The following is a 19,944-nucleotide window of genomic DNA, read 5'->3' on the forward strand; positions in this document are numbered from 1 at the left end:
CGTGAACGTTAATTCTTCGAGTGTATGTTACAATACGTGTGTGTATTGGCAATTTTATTTCTAGTGCTATCTGGTCCGAGTTTGGGGCGCAAGTGTGTTTGCGCATGCTGGAACCTTTTTTAAAACGTGTGCTTGTCTTCTCTGCAGAAACATGGTTGAGAGACCACTCATTTCTTTTTGGTATTTTTAGTATGTTTTCTCGTGTTTTCCATTATCGTATGAACCAACTAGCCCAGCAACAAGTAGTGATCAAACAGATTTAGCAGCATGCAGGGTGGAAGGTTTCGATAATAACTTTGATCCTGTAAAATACCGTAAACCGTACTACTGAACAACCATGGTGAATTGTTACACAAAGTAGGCATGTCGGAGTGGTTCGCGGACGAAACATTCATTAAGAGAGTCATTTCCATAGACGGCCACCCGATCTGTGCTTTATTTATGAATGGAGCCACCATTAATGACTTGCTATGTTGTTGGCTACCAAGACGAGCATGTTGCTAGCGAAAGTGGGACATGACGGAAGTGCATTAGCGGGGTACCCAACAACACACCAAGAACGTTGCGTTTGTTTCTCAAAGGAAAATCCACGCTGAGTACGCATGCAAAGACATAGGTCAAGGAGTTACGCCCACTTTGTCCTCCAGTCGGCATCATTGTGGCCGTGTTTGTTTATCACATTAGTGGGAGTATACAAAATGCAATATAGTGACCGATGGTCGAAGGCGAGCGTTCCTTTCCTGTCTTCACTGGGCCATACCGTCGTGATTTGCTTTCGTCTTTTCGAGTGAAACATAAAGCCTTTTCTTGTCTGGGACGTGCTACGGTGGGTGGTTCGTTCGCCCATGATAATCGGAACAATATGCTGATGATTTCAGCCTTGAGTCGCCCTCGCGATTTCGACCCCGCGTCGATAGCGATGTGTCGAATCTGGAACAAAGGTCTGAAGTCGAGTATTTGCAGGCTGCTTCGAGTCGTCTACTCAGTGAGAGAATATTGTAATCGTGTGCACCGTGGATAATTTACTGCCGACGTAAAAAGAAATGATAAATTTTGCTCGCTTAAAAAGAACGATGATTGTAGCCAGTCGTTCAAGTCGAAGGGACAATGATATATAAATAAAATAGCTATGCTAGCTTTTGCGTTTTTATCGGTACAACCTCCTTGTAGTTGCGTTATTGAACGTCATGTAATAATGAACGACCTACCTAGCCGTGTAATAGGGAAGGCACACATTGGTGTTTCAAGATGACAGCACGCAAAGTAAACTATATTGCATGTATCGAGCAGATGTTTCGTCTTTCGGGCCATGCTCCATGCACAGAAGAAAAAAAAACAATCTTGGAAGAAAAATTAGAGTCCTTCGGATTTTGTACGCTGTTTATCCTCCTGAGACCCGAACATGAATGTGTGATATATTCGCTCTTCAATGTGGGGTTTATTGCCTAAGGTTATGTTATAAACTTGAAAAAAATAGTTTAAAAATTTAAATATCATGGTTAGATGCCAAAAACTGCGTCTCCGTGTACGTGAACATTATCTCCTCATCTCCTCATTTTTGCGACAGTAAAAAGTGCATTTACTTGCTTAAACGCATAGATCAAGATGAAACTACGTGTAGCACATTGCCATGTTGCTGGCGCGTCCGGTATTTTCACGCAATCTCAGTGATCTCGAAACACACCTCAAGGTTTCTTTCGGCCATCTGGGACCACACAGAGGTCTAGATTCCTCGAAAGCGGATGACAAGAATATGAGTAAACCCCTTCTTTACAGTTACACATGCACCGTATTTTATGCCCAGAATATATCTTTTCCGTAATCACTTCCGAGTGAACTTATTAAAGAAAATGTAGAAGGCAATGTGCGATGTATTGTACAAGGAGTCTTAGAAGGTTGTGATAGTGGCACGCCATGTGACTGCAAATACATCAGATAGACAGGCCACTGTATAAATTACTGGCTAAGAGAGCATACGCTTGTTACATAAACTAAGATGAAAAATAATTATAAACGGAATTTATCAGAAAATACGAGGTGGTGTTTGTGAATGATCAGGCTTAACAGATAAAAATTAGAAGCAGTTGTATTTCCGTATACAACTGGTTCATGCGTATTTTCTGTGACTTCCTGGACTGATGTGCAGAATTTTGTGTTCATGCTGGACTTCATTCAGTGTCTTTCGCCACATTTCGTGACGCAATTATGTTTGCCAAGCGACGAGGAATAGCGGTTGCCACGCAAAGGTTCCAACCTCTCCTATTACATCACGTCGATAGAAGAAAAAAGTCACAGGGCTGCACGGCACACGCAGAACAGTCGCAGCGTAAGCTGGTGGAGCGGCTCAAGTGTAGCTCCAATTTTCGGCACCACGCACAACAGGGTCTTAGCGGCAAAGGTCTCTTCGCGCCGTTTTGAGGAGAACGATCTGAACTGTCCGCCCGGCATCGACGGCGAGCTGCGGCTTGTAATGCTCTCTGCATAGCAGTCTGCTGACCCCGATGATGCCATGGTTGTAGCCGCGCACGTAGCTCTACGATTCGCTTCTTCAGCAGCGGTTCGTACCTTGCGAGGAGACGCCATAACGTGTAGCGAAGAGGTATCCAGAAAACGTGGCGCACATCTCACATCCCTTGACCCATGGCACGGTACGCTGTTGTTGTTGATGATGATGATTGTTTATTGGAATCTTCAAAACGGGCTGGTGACAAATAGTCACCTAGACTACTTAAGTTAACCAGGTCCAGTTACATGCAGCATGCAACTGCTATATGCAACATACATGTCGGGCACGCTGCATTTGCAGGCGCCTTAACTAGATGGCGCCACCATACTGGCGAAGGCTCGGGATCGCGTTGATTGCGCGCCTCGTCTGAATCGCATCTCGTCATCTGGGCCGGCGCACGCTGCGTTTGCAGGCGCCTTAACTAGATGGCGCCACCATACTGGCGGAGGCTTGGGATCGCGTTGATTGCGCGCCTCGTCTGAATCGCATCTCGTCGTCCGCACCTGCGCGCCTGCCTAGGGCACGTTTATAGGGCATTTTTCCGCTGCCTTGCGTGGCTCAATGGTGAAGCGTCCGACTCCCGCGCAGTGGGCCTCGGTTCGGTCCTGGCAGGACTGGGTACTTTTTTTCGCATTTCCGGCTATAGCGGTTACGGTCACCAGCGGTGGCGGCGGCTGTGGCGGCGGACACCATTGCCAACCAAAACGGCTATTGGAATGAGCCCATAACAGCTTACGCTGCAAAAAAAGAAGGCAGAGCTTGTGCAGTCCCTGAAGTGAAGAGCATCACAGATGACGCTCGCACTTGAGAGCTCTTTGTGCGCTTGCGCGTACATTGGCTATCTCTCCTCTTCTAGCCAATATACGGCGCTGACAAGCCATGTGGTCGATGCTCGCGTGAAATTATTAAACATGCGGGAGGCTGTGCCAGTATATGAACACGTGAAATTTCAATAAACGTGAGTTGTTGGTGCACTCCCTTATGTGTTCTTGTGTGCCTCGCTCAGTCCTTGTCATTTAGCGCACCCCTGCACAATACCAACTAAAAGCTCGCCCAAGAAGCAGCAATATTTCAACAAGAACAACAACTATAAATTAGAAGTAATAATGATAATAAGCAATCTTATTAACGTGCCCAGGGACCCTCTGGTGGCCTTGGGGCTGGCGCACGTCAGAAATGTTATAACGTTTAGATATACATGCATTAAAAATGCATATGTGTTAAAAAGTGCATATTCTATACAATTGCGTTATACAATATATAACATACATAATATATAACACAGCATAGCATAACACAACATAAGAAAACATATGATAACATAATAAAGTATAGCATACAACATATAAAAAACAATTAATTGAGATTTCTGGAAGTCTGGACGCCAAGCACACGGTAACCATCCCATGGAACAAGGAATACAGATACGTAACACAAACAAGAATAAAGAGTACGCATGTCATGTACCAATGATCTCCTATATAACATACAAAAAGAACAGTGACATTTCTAAAATTTAATCATGAAATGGATTCGTGTAGTGCTTGGAAAGTGGCAGATATCTGTGGAGCATGTCAATTTCTTGTGACTGATCGTTACAGGCCCGCAGAATCCTTGCCAGGGGATTCTTTGAGATGCCAGAATCAATAAGAAAGTCAGTTCATCTTTCGTGCATCTGCAATCCAGGTCTTCTAGACCAAGCAAGAACTGAGAGCGAGGCTGTTGTTCACGGCTGACCTGTCTGGAGTACCGATATCGATGTTATAGAGACAAATTTTCTCTGGAGTCTGTCTTCTCGATCTTTGTTAGACTGACAAGTACTGTTCCAAACGACTGCGGCACATTCCAGCAGAGGTCTGCACAGGAGTGTGTACAGCTTAACAAACACTCCTGTATTTCTGAACTCTCTCGAGATTCGACTTGCAGTGCCCAGGGTTGGCAGGCCACGCTTATAAGTGATAAATTTTATGTTGGGCGGGAAGGCGAGCTTGGAATCAAAAATGATTCAAGGTCAGTAACTTCGCACTCCCGAGAGAGTGTGGATTTGTTGAGGTGGTAAGGCAAACGGAACTCATCTGTCTAGCGTGTATATGACATTACTTTCGCGTTTTGGCCGTCTAGCACTAGTTTGTTTGGCACGCACCAATCGGCAAAAGCGGATACGTCTCGTTGAAGTAGAGTTCAGTCATGAAGGCTGCAAATTTATATGAATATCTTTATATCAACCGCATAAAGCAAGAGGGAAGAGTTCTGTGTGATTTCGATACATCATTTACAAAGACACAGAAGTGTAGTGGTCCAAGGACAGAGCCCTGTGCAACGCCACTGTTAGCTATGTACGTGCTTGAGGACTGTCCGTTGTAGGTAACCTGGCATTGTCAGTATGACAGGTAGTCCAGCAGCAAAGGCATTAAAGGTGCAGAAACGTCGGCTTCGTAGTTTTGGGAGCAACAGGACATGACTGACAACATCAAACGCCTTGCTCAAGTCACAGTAAACAGTGTCAAGTTAACCCCTGTTCTCCACCGCTTCTGATGCGTGGGCCATAAAGCCGACGAGGTTTGTTGTTGTTTAACGGCCCATTATAAACACATGTTTATTAGGTATTACGCCGTTACATATGCTGCATGTGATTGATATGTGCAGCACAGACTCAAATATTTTTGAGGCGTTCGCACCAACGCCACGCGCGTTCGGTGCGAACGCGGACAAAACGCCGCCGCCGTCGACAACATTTCTGCGCGTTGTTTGTGTACCGCACATAACCGCTGTCAAAACGCTGGCGTGAGCAAGCGCGCCAGCAGCAGCGAGCAAAGGTTCATGCAGTCTATCGCTTCAACGAAAACTGAGCAGCGAAAGCACAGCGCATACAAAGGTAGGAGCCGTGTTGCAGATCGCTTTCAAGATACGGTGCGCGCGACCACCTGGCGCCGCGCAAAGTACAAGTTGCCCGCATAGCAGAAGCTGCCACCCCTCCCTTCCGTGCTGCCTTCCCGCTGTCCTCCTTTCGCGTGGGAGTTGCCAGTTCCCTAGCTTGCGCCCGGTCGCAAGATACGCATTTGGTGCCGCAGCTAAACGTCGCCTCCCCTGCCTCACTCCCATCCCCCCACGGCCTTTCGCGCGATGAAAGAATCGCGTTTGCTCTCCGCCGTGCGTTCGCTCCCCGTGAAAGCGCGCGTCCCTCGCGCGCTTTCACTCGCACATACAGCATACGGCCAATGAGATTTTTTTCTACATCCGGACGCGACCATCGAAGACTGAGCCCTTAACAGCTTCGCTGTAAAAGAAAACATAGTGAACAAGACAAGGAGGAGAAGTAGAGAAGGCAGGGATGTTAGCCAGAAATGCGTCTGGTTGGCTACGCTACTTTGGCGGACGGGAAAGAGGGAATAGAAAGATGAGATGGAGGGGAGGAGGGAGGACATGGTGCGCTCGTGCACGCACGCGGAGGGCCTTAGTAATTCAAAGGCGTTCACATAGCCCAGTCGCCCTCGAGAAAGACAACCGTGCCTTCACAGCTTTGTGGGCTGACGAGCGATGGGGACGTTCTTCAAGTAGCCCATGCACAGACAACGGCCGATCATCCAGTCGTCGCAATGCGTTCGATAATGTTTGTATAATGTTCGATGTTCTCTTCACTGCCACAGACTTCGCACGTAGCACTTTCGGTCATTCCAATCAAAGCACAGTACGCCTTCGTGAAAGCCACTCCCAACTGTAGCCGGTATAGAAGCGATGCCTCACTTCGGTGAATCCCGGGTGGAGGTCGGAGTTGGAGCGAAGGGTTCAGTTCATGTAGCCTGATGCACCTTATATTTGGGGTGTTCCACTCAGTTAAAGATAGCTTGCGTGCCAGGTGACGAAGCTGCTCTGCAGCGTCTGTCCTGGAAAGAGGAATGGGAACGCTGTGTTGTTCTCGATGTGACTCTCAGGCAGCTTTGTCTGCGTGATCGTTTCCACTGATCCCGCAATGGCCAGGGAGCCACTGGAAAATAATTTCGTGGCCTTTCTGTTTGACGTCGTGGTGCAGTTTGACAATTTCGTACGTTAAGTGTTCGTGAGCTCCACGTCTGAGAACTGCCTGCATACTTTGTAAAGCGGGTCTCGAGTCGGAAAACACGGCCCATGTACCAGGACTCTCTGCGTTAATAAATTGAAGTGCACTGCGCAGAGCCGTCAGCTCTGCAGCCGTGGAGATCGTGACATGTGACGTCTTGAATCGCATTGTTACTCCTCTCCTTCGACTTTTATAAGTTCGTGTGTATCCTAACCTTGCGGTTATTCACGCCATATACCCTCAAAGGTATCCCAGTGCAGGCTGTCCTGCCTGTGGACTAACGGCAACATTAAACCATGTGTTGTGGGAGTGTAATGCCATCGGCTCCGCCTTCAGCGAGGATAGGTGGGCTGCGCTTTTGGGCAGCCCCGAACTCAACGACCTAACCCTGGCCGTCCAGAGTGCCCGCGATCGGGCCGTCAAGCTCGGCTTGGCGGTCCCTATGTGGGACTAGCCGGGTGGCGCGGGGTCTCCCCTGCGTCTTCTCTGGACCTGAATAAAGTTATTTCACTCACTCACTCCTCTCGTCGGTATAAACACAGCACAGATAGGTTGTGCAGTAAAGTTGTCTATAATACACCTGCAAACAGGAAGTAAACTCTCTGAATGCAACTTTTAAAGGGACGATTAAGCTAATACTCGTGGGTACTGCTTGCGTGAGCTACGGAACGCTGGCTGTTCAATACATTGTGCGGTCAGACATTCCTGCGTGATTTACTGGGATGCGGCGACTTAAACGCCGTTGGTCTTTTGAAGTCCAGAAAGAAAGGCTTTTGGATATTTCTGTATGGAACGGATATATTTTGCATAAGTTCACCGGGAGATTTAAGGACTGACAAAAGAAGCCGAATCCGTACTTCGCGCTACACCGCGATGGCAATGCTTTGTCGTTCCCGTCTCCGTGTTAAGGTCTTCCGACGTGATTCAAACGCAAATTGTGAGATCACGTCGTCACCTGCCTAGAGCCGCGTATTCACCGCCACTTTCATGCAAAGCCTTTTTGTACACACCCTCATGACAGAGTATGCGGAGGGCTTATCCACGCTGCTCCTTTCAAACTTAAAGCGCTAAGTTTGTGCCATCCACTCGAAAGCCCGCGGGACACACGGTAAACCTGTCCTGCGGGCGCAAGAATGCATTGTGAACTTTTCTGACAACATTCCCTGTAAGCGGCAGGACCAAAGTGCGCTTGGTGACACTTTCGAGAATACCTGAACTATGACTCCATGGCACCAACATTACGTTTATGTCACCGAAAGGGGTATCTCTATTTTGTTATCGCACGCTCAATCCCGTAGAGCTCGTTCTCAACAGGCTCAAGTTATAGCGCTGCAGTCAGGCCACCGTGCTCGAGCTTTCGAGCTGAACAGAGCGTCCATATTCCTGGGCATTTAAATGAAAGGTATAGAATGAAAGTCTTGATTTGGTGGCAAGATGAAAGCAATGCCGAACCTTTGTTGCCTGCCGCTTTGCATATACATTCACACCGTGCTCACGCTCGGGGGTTGGATCATTCTCTAAACTTTATTTATGTCGTCAAGTTCGATTAGAGGCGTCTACGATGCCACTGGAGTTCTGGTATGTATCCACACCCGTCCCGGCAGCGTATTTCAAATTGCTAGTAGATACAGCGCTCGACCGCTGGCGCCACGCTGCGCCGCTCGCGCGTACCATGTTGCTAGCCGCGCCGTTGGAACGGAGGAGGCGTTGACGGAGAACACGCTGGGCTGGTGGTGACTAGCCTGCTGTTAGGGGATCGGTGGTATTCCTAAATAAACGCATCAGTGTTTTGATGATCCAAATATAATCTCACTATCAGGGAGGGAGCAGTCTACCTGACTGGAGCAGTATTTTTTTTATTTGGGGTGTTGCGGAGCGCAGCGTAGCAACACCCCAACGACCGCCGCTTCGCGTCGGTGCCCGGCACCACGGCTGGCGCCGTGGCACCGGGGTTCAAGCGACCGCGCTGGCAAACAGAGAGGGAAAAAAAAGGGAAAGCGTGATATTAAGAAAACAAATTCTAGCCAGGACGGGATTCCAACCAGCGTACGCATGATTCCGAAGTGAGCGCCGTAACCACTTAGCCATACAGCCACGCTTCCAAGGGTTGCATTCATGCGAACCATATGATTGCGTTCGAGCGCCCTCGGCGAAAGAAACCGCCTAGAAACGCGGTACGCGCGAGCGGCGCAGCGTGGCACCAGCGGTCGAACGCTGTATCTACTAGCAATTAGAGTGTTGCGTCCCCGGCATCGCTTCCACGTGATATGTTATGATTTCCTGGTAAAGAAGGTGGAGGCGCGAAGGTGTGCGAGAAGAGAGATGCTGGTTTAAGCTGGATTCACACGACCGACACGTACTGCTTAATCAGTTCATAGCCGAGTGTGGCGTGGCCTAGCTGCAATAAATCGCACCTCAAGCAACTCGTCAGGGGCTTCCTTTTGTGATGTGTGGTTTGGCGACAGTGAGCCACGTAATTCTCATCCACAGACAAAACTGGTGATCTGTCTGCTCCTGTGAATCCAGCGTTAGTGAGTGGCGGTGGGCGGATTTGGCCGAGAGGGAAGTTTTGAGGAATGGTAGATGGTCGAGGCACAAACAGGGGTATTGCCACACGTTCCTCGACTGGGGGCCCTTCCTCCATTCCACCCAGGAGAGCACTGCGCCACAGCTCGACTAAATTAGATGGAACCTTTCTTCTTTCAGATGGCACCACTTCTTTCACCATCCACTTTCTTGAGACAGATATGGTAAATTATATGCAAAGGATGCAAACAGTAAAGACCATGCAGATTAGCGAAAATTTCAAGAAAGAAATCAGGAGGGAAAATCTGTGTGATAACCTATGGGGCAGTGCCTCGCTATTTGATACCCGAGCTGGCTGCATGAGGACAAAAACATACCGGATCAAATATACGCCACAGGATAAGGCATGCGTGTGCTGCAAGGAACCCCCGGAAACGACTCTGCGCATCGTAATGGAATGCCAAGATATTCACCAAACGAGACCCGTGGGAAGTGTCCACCTTCCAGAAGCGAGGGAATTCAAGAAATATGGAAGTATTAGCTGGTCAGCAGTCAAGGTTAGTAAGAGACGATTATGTTATTGGTGTGAAAAAAGCAGGGAAGAGATTGATAGAACCGGAGTCATTGCGAGTGTAGTGAATGGTTCGATATAGTGACCGAGGTTTAAAATACGAAAGTTAATATCTAGATCAGATAGGCAAAAGGCTAGATGGAGATAAATGTTGTCTCAAGAAGGATTCCAATAAACATCATCATTGAGCCGAGGTGGAGTGTTGAGTGGAGGGATTTTTTAACAGTGAAGCTGTTTAAGCCAGCCGTAATTTGTGGTTCGTATCAAGAAACTATCATCAGCAGCAATGAAGAAATAAATAAACTTTCTTGCCGAAGCGGAGCGGGTCTGCTGGAACGCGTTTTTCGGCATTGCAACACGGTAGAACGCGGTGTCGGTGTTGCAAGCTGCGCTATGCAACGCGCAGTTAGCCTACTGTATGCATGAAGAGGATTCCGGTGCGCGGATTCTACAGAGCTTGACGAAGTCGACTGTGGAGAACTTGCCGTGAGTCCATCTTGCGAGGCCAGGAAAGACCTCGTGACGGTAGTTCTGCGCATGCACCAGCATGCTATCTAAGCCATCAATAAGTAAGCCATCAAGACGCAATCAATTGGCCAGCTTCGCTGTGTCTTGAGCTTTGCGTGGCCTAGTGCAAGCTTTCGCCTTTTTTTTTTTTTTTTTTTTTTTTGGGGGGGGGGGGGGGGGGGGAATACGGGTATAAGCAACATCTGGGAACGTGTGGAGTCTGTGGCGCATATTGCAGTGGCTGTATTTAGCGGTAGCTTAGGAGAGAGGGAGAGAGAGAGAGAGAGGTAAACGCGGGCAGGGAACGATGGTAGCGCCATGTTGGCTACCTTACACGTAGGGAAGAGGAAATGCAGATATGAAGAAAAAAGGAAGAGTCAGGGTGCGCACACCCGCTGATGAATGTTCACTCACAAACAATGAGCAAAATGACAGCAAGGTGAGAGCAGGAGCGAACGTATCAATAATTAAGTGGACTTGTCTTCTTCAAGGCGACATATGCAGGTGGAAATAAAAAATAAAAGCGTTTTCATCCAGCCCGAAGGTTAAAGGGCAAGTGTAAGTTAGGAGAATAACTGAAGGATGTTTTGCGAGAGCTCCTTAACTAATAAAGCTTGAAAAGATAGTTGGCTCAAAACTTAGCGAAATAAAAAAAATGGCGGCCAGCAACGGCAGCCTGACCGGACAACACTTGAGCCCGCCTTTTTATCAACACTCTCATCTCACTTCCGGCTCTCCTAAGCCATCTTAGTCTTTCTTTTGTGTTCACAGTGTGTCCGTTACCACGACTTCCTAACTGTCGGTTTCAGCGTACTTTCTTTGAGACTTTGTCCCGTTTTAGTGCCCGCAATGCTTTTATTTTCTTCTTTTTTTTTATTCTCCCCCCTGTGCGCCCTTCTTTATCGCTTGTGCTAGGCGCCCACCCGCAGAGACAGGCCAGCCTTGGAGGAGAAAAACGAGACGATGTAATTGCGCCCTGAGTCTTCGGCTAAGCTCCTTACTTTCCCATTAGAAGTCGCGTCCACAGCAATCCATCAGCCGAGGTGTCCGGGCTTCCTTTCTCCATCCGTGTCACTCTTCTTCGCGGAACAGCTCTAGAGCACACTCTTGTTGCTGCTGCTATTGTCGTAGCTCCTCGTCATCATATTCAAGTACTTTCGCACTCAGTATGAGCTACCACGCGCAACCGCTTTGCCAAGCGCTTTCTCGTTGTATCTCATACTGAGCACGGTAGTACGTGAACAATGTGTCGGGCGGTGTTGACGGTAAAAGACTGGTTGGCGGCAACGTCCACGTGCGCTAAGTTATTGTCGGGCCGTATGTTTATTGAGAACGAGCTGCAGTCAGTCCGTTCCTGTATGGGACTCTTCCCAGCAACCCAGTACTATACCTCTATACGTAGGAGCTTGATAAAGAATGAGAAACAGAAAGAAATGATATATAGAGAGAGGCAGTGAAATTAACCACCGGCAGTTCTTCTTGCATTACCTGCACGGGAGGAGGTGTAAGAAGACAGCTACAAAAAGGGAAAAAAAAAGGCCCTACCATCATATAACTCATACACAATCCATCGGTAACAGGCAGCTTTATCAGGTTCTTCTATGGAAGCCTGTGTACGTCAGAAACTTAAGCAGCCCACTAATAGCCTTCTGCGCGGAGTTCTTTAGAAAGCATTGGCCAAGGAATTTCTGTTCTGATAGTGCATTACTCTCCAGAAAAAAAAAGAAAAAAAAGCAGGTAGCCTACCACGTATGCTATGAGAAAGGCGCTTTCAAAGTGCTTTCGCTTTCGAAGAGCTGCATGTCCAAAACGTCTCTCGAAATTTATGGCAGAAAACATAACTGTAGGAAGATGGTGAAGCGACCAAGCTGGAAGTGATTCATTGTAAGTAGCGCGCAAACGGATGAGGACAAGCGAAAGGGTTCAGGACGAGGATCACTGGTGTAGGGCGTAGCCAAAATGGTTTTCAGAATTGGGGGGGGGGGGGGGGGGGGGGGGGGTCATCAGTTTTCTATCACCTGATCTTGATTCAAAATAACGTGCTCAAACACGTCTCCCTTGATACAAATTCAGAATTTTTTTTAAGGTCACAGAAACAACACAGTCATAATCCATCAATAAAAGCTACTTCTTAGTAGTAATACCAACGTTTGGCTAATGCACATGCCCTCATTTTGGCGATGTGAAAAGCTTCAGCTATTTCACGAGTGCGCGTATCGCGATCCCGCATGATTAGAGACTTGCTGTCAAATGACGGCAAGCAACCAGACAGGCATCGTGATCAGCGAAAGCATAATACAGCTAAAGCTTTTCACAATGTCATACATGAGAGCATGTGCATCAGCCAAGCGTTTGCATTGTTGTCACCAGAAACAAGTTGCTTTTATTGATGACTGATGATTTTCTTGCACACGTGACGGAAGTTTCTTGAGTTGTATGAAGGTTTTCAAATTGGAGTGCGTTATAATGAAGAAAACCTCCGTTGATAGACAGAGCTCGTCCCGTGTTCTTCCCTTAGTCCTCCGTTTGCACGGTGCTTGCAATGAAAACAAAATGCCCATTTTCTAACAATATGGACGGACAACTGCGTTATCAAGCCATGACATTGGTGTGTAAGTTTCTTATTGTAGATTAAAGCTTTATTGTATTATCCGGCTCATTTTATAAACATAACTCTAAGAATAGTGGTTTACTTTGTATAATGCTGTTAAGATCTATCCTCATTTCTCTTATATGATGATACCGGCAGATAGCGCAGCGATGCAATTCAGCCGACGCTAGCGCGTCCTGAACACTTTGGTCCCTGATATAGTGTTCTATTATTTAAGGAAAAACAAATTGACAGAATTACTCTCGCTGTGGTGTTTTCTCGTACCGCCTTCCAAGCAACTTACGATTCAATGATGGACACTGCATTTCGTGCGATCCTCGAGCTTTACGTGCGAAACAAAACATACGCGCATGTCTCAACATTCTTCTTGCGTTGCCGTTCAATTAGAGCATACGTGTTGCTGCCTTCTTTACCTGCATCCGTGATGCACACGCCACTTGCTATGCGCCCCCCCCCCCTCCCCCCTATCGCTTCTTGCTTGCTCACTACGCCGTATAGTGATGCAGTCTGTTTGCCCAGTGTGTCCCATCCAATATCGCTCCCGCAGCAGATTTAAGCTTAACGAGGAGAGATTCCCGTGAAACCACGTTACCTTGTTGGTTAGATATGCGCCCATTGCTAACGAGAACACAGAATAAATAGGCAAGCATTCGGTGAAGGGAATGTACGTGATCTCCTTAATCGATGAGCAGACTGAGCGTTTACTGGCTTTTGTCGGCTTCCGGTAGTCCAATCACGTCGCCTGTGCGGCTGAACGCTTCCTATTAGATCCTGCTTAACCTTGTACTTTCTTTATTATTTATTTCCTTATTTCTCTTGTGCGCGCTGGTCTTATCTGCTGCAACATAATCTTAGTTAGGGCCGGCTAGAGCTTGCTGGACCATGTTTCCGAGCCGAAACAGGCTAAGTACTAACGCTGGAGACGCCGATAAACACGAACACTCGCGGCACATGTATGCTCGTGTTTACGTGTGTCCCGTCTGTTCAACGTTTGGCGTTAGACACATGCGTCTTCCCTGTTGGTTTGTTTCTAGCTTGTATTGGCTGGTCTATCTCTAAAGTTTCATTGTGAGAAGAGCTACATCTCCGGTCGGTACTCTGGAGTTTTGTGCTGCTAAGCCCGACGGTGCGGGATCGAATCCCGGGAGCAGCTGTCACGTTTTGACAGGGCCGAGATACAAAAACGCCCGTGTACCGTGCATTGGGTACACATTAAAGAACCCCAGGTGGCCTAAACTGACCTAGAGTACCCGACTACGGCGTGACCCATAAGCATGTCGTGGTTATGGCACGTAAAATACCAAATTTGTTTTTTATTCTCGAGTTTTCTAGACACTGCTTTTTGTTGTAGCGCACACATTTCGATGTGCCTTGAAGATCATTGCTTGTTGATGCCGACAACACTTGAATTGGTTGATATGAGGTCCTAGTCACAAACAATGCGAATGTAGATTGACAGCATGTATTTTACTTCGCACTTTATTTATGTTTTGCTTTTATGAGTGACAATTTCCCTAAAAGTGTTTTTAAACAACACAGAGAAGGCACACGTAAGAAAAAGGACAATACGAACGCTGTTATAGGGAAATAAATCTCTACCAACTACCTTATCTCCACAAACTTGTATGAATGGCAAATCTTTCATGGGCGGGAAATGCAAGATCCGCTACCACTCTTACAAACAGGTTGCCCAGCGTATAACGGCAGCTGCGCCAACCATCAGGCACTTGCTGTGGGAGTGCCCTCTGACGAATGCACCGGGGGCTAGTGGCCAGCTTCGAGAAGTGGATCCGTCCCTCAGCGGAGGCCAACAGTGTTCTGCGAGCGCTGTTCGCCTTTGCTGCAGAATCAGGCATTCTCCGCATGGTGCAACCGTGCGGGGAAGCATTCCTCGGTGACTGGCTCTGTCCTCATCTCCCAATTCCCCAACTCCACTACCCTTAATTGGCCGATGAGCTATCCCTCTTTTAATAAAGCTGTAGCATACAATTATTTACTTAGGCAGAGTTCCTTGCCATGTACAGGATGGGTTTTAGTTTGGCCTAGTATAGCCATTAGAATTCAAAGAAGGCTGTTGACTCGTTAAGTAAGAGAGGAGCTTAAGTACATCCGTAGCGAATGAGTTCATGCAGGTTTTCCGCAGAGCTCTTTTGCCAAAGTCCGTGCGAATATGTTCATATTCTACGAGGAAGGCAGATGAGGACGAGACTGCCATGTAATGTAGCAATAATAAATAAAAATGACAGTTGTACATGCTTCCATTAGGAATGCGGAAAAGTGGGAACGGAGCGCAGCAGTGACAAGTTGTCCCTAATGGTCCTTGGAAGACACTGACTCTCTCTGCGCGTGCAAAAAAAAAATCACGTCCGACAGCAAAACTCGAAGAAAACTAATCTGCAGTTCTGCTTGTGCGAGAATGAAGATCAGAACCGGAAAAAATGCGAGTCGTAAAGACTTGACGTCGTCCTAGTGAAGTCAAGAAGTGTACGAAGGGTGACAGTAAGCAATGCAAGATGAAATATTGATGCACAGAAGACGAAACATGGGCTGGACAGGAAATGGTTTGGTAGGGGCGCACGGCGGCTGCTCCAGTTGTCAGAAAGACCATTCGTCGTCGTCACAGCGCAAACCATTCCCACCCAGCCAGCTACTCCCAACCTCTGTGGACGACACGGTGATCAATCTTCGATGCGCCGGCACGACTTTTGTCTCGGCGTTCTCCATTTCGGACGCATGCTCAAAACGTGTTCTCGGCGCATGCCTGACGTTCAGGAGGTCAACGAAAATGGTACATGTACATGTACGCGCATTCCCATACTGTGCGGAAACACTGTAATAAGACCGGTTAGTTGGGAGAAACAAAGACAGAAGGCAAAGTTTCATTCAATTCGCGTTGACCGGAGATCTTGAGAGCTAAGTGTTCCTAAAGGGACACTAAATATAAAAGTATTTCGAGCTGTATTAGTAAATTATACTTCAGAAATACTAAAAAAGTCACTCTTGCCATGAGAAGAAGAGGCTTATTAAGGCGGAAAAGACGCAAGAACAAAACACAGGTAGCGATGAGGCCTTGAAGTTCCTGCAGCTGCAGCACGCCGTTATGTCGTCGGTCTTGGCGGCGTCTGCCCAGGTCCACATTATTTTTTGTCGGTAAAGATCGACTAAAAAAACAAAGACTGAATTTAGAAATCTTGATTCATGTTACCAGTGCAATATAAGCGGCAAACAAAGATAAGGCGCACCGTGCGTCTTCTCAAGAAGCACAAACACGCAGACGTGCTGTGTTTCCTCCTTGCAGCAAATATGTGTTTTATCATACATAGCATATATCAACTAGGCCATGTGTTGAACTTTCCAAGTAAGAACAAGGCCAGTTATCTTGAAACACTTAAAGAGTGTTTGCTGTTAGGCTAGTTTTTATGTGTTACAGCTGCGTCATTGATTAGGCTCTTATCTACGAATGGTTCATGTACCGAATGGTACATAGCCGCCGAATGGTTGATGCACTATCTTACAAGTCCTCAATAGGCATTTTTATTAATATTCTGGGCGAGTGATTCCGGAACCAAATCGTGAAGAATTCTTACTTTGGAATAAAGTGACGCGTCCCTGCTACCCATTACTCGATGTATCTGGACCTTTTTATATTCACCTTATTTTTTAACGACTTTACGTTCTGTCTCATTATTTTTTTTTCGTGACTTCGACTTCCCATCGTTCAAGTTTGTCTATTATAGGCTCCCACTTCTCTCAATCTCGCACGGTAGCACTTGCGTCACCGACTGGGAGGAAAAAAATGAAGGCGCTTTCTCAATATACATGACGGACATTACGTAATGTCAAATTAGTAAGAAAGTTGCCTTTTAAAGCATAGCCTGTATTGACTCGCCATTTGCCGCGCTTCGTTATTTGCATGTCACCACACGTAGTGGCTCGCTTCCGAGTGATTAGGAGAGGTGTGCTGCGATGGCGCCGAAGGGTGTCAAACAAACGAAGCCGGAAATACCCGAGCTGCACAGCATATGGCATCACGCAATACTAATTTATCAAAACTCTAAATACAAGCCAATTAAGTTTATTTGGGTTGTCTTTGTGTCCTTCAGTCCTTGTCCCATTAACGTAAAAGCATCAGCTGGTTGGTTATTCATTTTCTCGCGGTAACTTTACTTCGACCTCGTCCTTAGCGCTGTTCCCGCCTGAATGCGTGCTTGACGTGTTTGTGGTGGATTGTTGGTTCGGTGTGGGCCAGCTAACCGGCTGCAAAATATATCGGCACAAAAGGCAGTTGTCATACAACGCTTAAGGCAAATCATCACAAGTGGATATTTTACTTTTAAAATTTATTTTATTAGTTACAGCAAGGCACAATCGATTGATTGCAGTAAATGAGGGATTGAAGCAGAAGTGTTTCGCCGCCGTGTACTACAACGGATATAAAAGGGAAAAAAATAAACGCTTTTGTACAACACCAGCCAGGAGTGACAATATATCTACACAATTAGGAAAATTACATCGCTGGAGCATAAGACAACGGGAATCAAAGAAAATTGAGCACGCACTGAACTTAAGTTCAGTGCAAGCGAGTTACAGCGTATCAAGACTGAAAAGGGTGGCGGCTTTTTTGTAGAAATCTAATCAAATAAATATAGTAAACGATCGCAGACTCGAGATGCAGTTGGGGCGATCTTAAGGGCGGAAGTCGAGAGGCCGAAGAAGAGAAAGCAAGGCTCCGCAAAAACACGAAGTAAGTGCGCAGAGGGCTTAGTACGCCTCGTGTCTCATGAAGACACCATCGTGATCCATCTCCGCCGTTTGCTCGCACCACTGCTCGCCGACTTGTCTCGGTCTCTCGCTGGCCAGAAATCGATCAATCAAAGACCAGTGTCGTTAACAGAGGACAGGCATGCTTTCGCCTGCTCCCTCTCTGACAGCACCAACAGCAGTGGTACGAAACTTCAGATTCGAAAAGAAACGAGAACTTCACTTTGTTTCACTTTCCTTCTACGTTTTCAGTTCGTATAACTGAACAGAGAGAAGAAGAAAATCACTCTTCAAATAAAAGTTCGACTGAAAAGTATGTTTGATAGCAAGTTCAAATCCCTCTTGCGCGTGACGCTGGTGACGCGCGCACTTGTTCATCTATCGACGATTAGGCGCACGTTGATGAAATTGCGCCGGTACAGCGTGTCCTGGTTAAGCCCCGGTGTTTGCTTCGGCGCGGTATATTAACGCCATTTAGTATGCACTCAGCGAACGACGGCGTTTGCTTACAAGATTTTGGTGCAAACCTCTGTGCCTTCTTTATTTTTATTTTTTGATGTTCTTAGATATGTGGCATACGAGAGCATTCATCTAAGTTAAACGGGGTGACTTGACAGTCCCACTGTCGCTAAGCAGAGCTGGTAAAGCTAAATAAACGTGTATTCGGTGCTCAAAAAAATTGCATCGTTGCCAACGCAAAGCCTTAAGCAAGCAGACAACATTGGGAAAAGTGAGGGGAGGATCGGTGGTGAAATGGTCCTCGTTTCGGACGGTCAGCACGACAGGTACGGCGGACATCGAATGGGATTTCAGCAGACGTTCACCGCAAGACTTACCATTAGCGGTTAAATGTTATAACTTTGGCAAAAACCCAGATTTAATCGCTTACTATTAGCGGTTAAACTTGCAACTTTGACAAAACCCTAGATTTAATCGCAGACAACATAATACAAATATCATCTCAATTTCAATCAAAATGTATTGTTATGCGAGCTGTATGTAGGGCGTTCATGGGTCCGACATGTCCTACACTGTAAGGACGTGCAGTGTATGCGTCCTGCAGTTTGCTTGAAGCTGCCGTTTCTACGCTGATGGGAAATGACGTTTCCGCCTGATATATATGGACCCCATGCTCACTACAGTACTTTTACAGCCTCAATCGTGAAGAGCACTGCCAGTAAAAACCAGTCCCTTCTATTTCAGTACTCTCGTATCCGGGTAACGGCAGCGTCAACTGTTGAGAGCTCATCATCGCTGATGGAGCAAGAACGTGGGGAAATTTTCAAACAATGGAGAAGGCGCATCGGGGTGAAACTTCGTAAGAACTAAGCACACCTTGGGTTCATCCGTACTATTGAAAAATTGAAGGTCTTAAAAGCTATTGGATAAAATGGTAAGGTTAGTAAATAATTTTAAATTTCCAATTAAACTTTTTTTTAGTGACCTGATGCAATATGAAAGGTTGGCGTCTTTAGGTGGTACCGGCTACTCCTCTTCGTGTCGCAAAGAAAAATGTATGAAAATGTGTTACGAAATGTGTAACAAATCTGTCACAAGACACAGTCGGACAGCATGAAAGTTCTGTACGTGAGTCTAGCGACCTACAAAAGTTAAACATGTGTACACTTGCATATGTAAATACATTGCAAGTACTTCGAATTGTCCTAGAACGAGTAAAGAAGCTCAGTTTTGCAGACGAATGCACAAAACGCAAGCACACATACATAACGCACTACATGACTAGTGGACAACATAACAATTTTAGACTTACAACCCCCATATGTCTCTCAGAGGGCACTAAAATTTAATATAAATCAAAGATATTCGTATTTTCCAGAAAAATACTCACAGCTACACGCGCTTTTCTCGGACGCCTCACTGTTGGCCATGTGAGAAGTATCGTTTTCAGGCAGAATGTTCGTCTATCAACAGCCTTAGAACTAAATCTACTCTGAGTGCTTGCCATCAATTTACGTGTCCTAGGCGCTCGAGAAGGAAGTGGTGCACATTTTCGTCTAGGTGGCCACAAGCGCACTGTGGTCTACGGGCACGTTTTATCCTGCACAAAAAGTACCGCATATATGCGGTACTAAGCCGTACGTACATGTGACTGCCATGGCTCCGAACGGTCTCCAATTGGGTTTGCATACACGCGAACCCCTCTAGAAATGGCAGTACGACAAAGCATGCCGGAGCCGAACGCTTAGCTGCTCCCAGTGCAACCGGAGGAGCCACATGACCCAGATTCGATTGCTGTTCAAGCTTTAAGGTGGAATGGTCATCAGAGCTGTCCTGAATGAATCATGCGAATTTGTTGCGAGCGCTTGATTTCCGCCATCCAATTATAAAGTGTGCCACCAGAAGGCTCTTGAGCGCTCAAAAGCGACTTTTAGAATGCAACATTC

This window comes from Dermacentor silvarum, chromosome 7, assembly GCF_013339745.2.
Source record: "Dermacentor silvarum isolate Dsil-2018 chromosome 7, BIME_Dsil_1.4, whole genome shotgun sequence".
Taxonomy (NCBI): Eukaryota; Metazoa; Arthropoda; class Arachnida; order Ixodida; family Ixodidae; genus Dermacentor; species Dermacentor silvarum.